This window comes from Montipora capricornis, chromosome 12, assembly GCF_036669925.1.
Source record: "Montipora capricornis isolate CH-2021 chromosome 12, ASM3666992v2, whole genome shotgun sequence".
NCBI lineage: Eukaryota > Metazoa > Cnidaria > Anthozoa > Scleractinia > Acroporidae > Montipora > Montipora capricornis.
In genome coordinates, this window is record NC_090894.1 from 33,829,938 (window position 1) to 33,832,437 (window position 2,500).

Here is a 2,500-nt window from a genome sequence, read left to right on the forward strand (position 1 = left end):
TACTTAATGTGCAGAGGTTTTTGTTCATTCCGTCGTTTAGTCCTCAGTAAATTATGCTTAGACATCGCATTGTTTCTTAATATGACCTTGTTGCTATAGAAAGCTGTGGGACTAGTATTAATTTTTAGGGTTTTCCTCTAACCCATGGACGTGTGGCATTTTCATTTTTTTTCTAACTTTGCCTAAATCGAACCTCTCTTTCTGGAGAGTATATTGATTGCTTCTCAACAGCACCTGCTTGTTAATGTGATGGCCAGGAAACATTATCAATATGACTTTCCTCTTATTTATCAATGCGTGGGCTTTCTTGTTTCAGCCTTATTTTGTCTAATGAAAAGCTTTGTATTTAGAAACCGTTATGGGAAAAGGCCCTTGAGGCCAGGATATCACTGGCTTCAGCCTGGTTTAAGAGAATGAAAACTGACATACAATGTATTTTGATGATAGAGAAGACATTATGTAATTTTAACCTGCCTGTCCTTCTATGGCTTAGTTCGTAGTAATTTCTTTTAATTGTTTACTTAAGGATAAAATCGGAAATTCGCACAAGGCTCCGGCGTTTGTTAGATTTTGAGTTTAAATGCCGGTTCGAGTTACCACCAGCCACAAGGCTAACCGAGCCAGCCCAGTCAACCGGCTTCTTACGAAGACAAAAGGTTATCTGAGCGCTGCTTTCAAGTAGTCAAAAATGCAAAACACATATTTCAATATTAAGGATGAGTGTCAAAGATATATATGTGCAAATAACACATCATTCTGTGAGATAGATTTCATTTTCTTTCCTGTCTGTCATAGACACTTTTTTTACTTTAATCGAATGTGGAAATCTTTGTAACCAATACGTATTGATTTCCAATTCGCTCCAAGATACCAAAACAATGTGAGACTGAGGCAACTAAGAGTGATTATGCATGAAAATTGCAGGCTTTGAAGAAAATGTTTTTGGGTAAACTTGACGTGTCGTATGTTTTCTCTCGTAATAATGTACATGCAAAAATTTCAGCTTGCTCACTGGCTGAGAACACGTCAATTAATCCCAAACAGAGCAGAATTAAATTGATTGATGCAGGGAGGTCGCGAAAGCGCAACAAAACAAAATGGCGGACAGGTTCAGGAGGAAGTAACAACGTTTTAATTCAGAGCAAGAGAGGATGAGGTAAGAGAACTGATCCCCATGCACCAGTCATAGTTTTTAGTTTCGCAAAGTTACTTTAAGTTCTCGTTGTCAATGCCCACGCATTTTAAAATTTTCATTACGTCATTACAACTGGCTAATCAGGTGTCTCGCTAAAAATGGCTATGTAGTTTAAATTAGATATTAAAAAAGTATCATTGGAAGAGACCCATTTATGGGGAATCCGTTCTGTTACCTTATCTTCTCGTCAGAGTTTGATGGAGAATGCCAAGAACAAAAGCACCCAATAAAGCACATGTGACTGGTGCTAACGAAAGTACGCACCGGAAACCCTGAACAACATTCTCGAGGAGTCTTACACAACAGTTCGTAGAAAGGAAGATTTTCCATTGAGAGGATGTTTTTGGTCTGTGTTTTTGGGAAGTGCTAGCATGTCAATCAAGGTATTCATTTTTCAACCAATGTTAATGTATGTCCGACTAGGAGTCCACGACGCGAAATAAATACGATAAGAACAAATCAGAGTCAAAATTTTGCTTTTATATTATTTACGAGTTATCACATGATTAAAAGTAATTGCTTATATTTTTAACTTATCAAAAACCATTCAATGTTAATAAATAGTCATGATTATGACAGGAAAGTTTAAAAATTCTTAGAAGATAAAAATATAAATGATAAAATGATGACTGTTGCTGGTGTTTAGGTCCTGCTCCAAGCCTTGTTCAAAAAGCACATTTGTTAAGTTCAAAGAGAGTTACTTGATCTGTCACCTGTTTCTGCAAATTTCCTTTCTATTGTATTTTGTGCAGATAAAAGACCTTTCCTTGCTCTTTGAGTATCTGGTAAAAATTTTTACAAAAAGAGTGGACAGCATTGATGGCGCGATCTGATTGTTTACTCATCAAACTAGGAATATCCATTGTTAGTATATACTAAAACAGTGGATAGCGTTGAACTCGCGCGCTGATTGGCTCATCAAACTCCGAATATCCTGTGCTATTTACTTCCGAGCAACTCGGGAAAAAATGGCGTCCCGATTTGCATCCGTGACAATGAAGAAAACATTCAAATTAATTTTTGTGCTGTATATTATCTCACTGTTTTAGTATATACTAAAACAACTATTGACCTCCGAACAACTTGCGCGGGATTTGGGCCCGAAAATATTGTAATCGTTGTAGAAATAAACTGATATGTTAAAATCATCTTTTATAATAATAATAATTGTCGTGGCTAATCGCCGTCGCAAGTACAGCAACGACGCAGCTTAACAAGAGATTAGACTCGAGGAAAGATACCCTCAACGCCCACTGATTTCCTTGGATCGAGATCTGTCAAGGTTTCTGTATAAAGACTAAGGGC

General features: G+C 37.0%; 1 long non-coding RNA gene across 1 annotated transcript in view; it reads left to right on the top strand.

Moving 5' to 3' along the window:
* Positions 1 to 907: 907 nt before the first annotated feature.
* The window catches only part of LOC138027145 (uncharacterized), a 3,873-nt gene continuing 2,280 nt past the window's right edge, over positions 908 to 2,500 (top strand). The window contains exons 1-2 of the long non-coding RNA XR_011127412.1: positions 908 to 1,156; positions 1,387 to 1,578. This is a non-coding gene — a long non-coding RNA (uncharacterized lncRNA). The remainder of the gene's footprint in view (positions 1,157 to 1,386; positions 1,579 to 2,500) is intronic.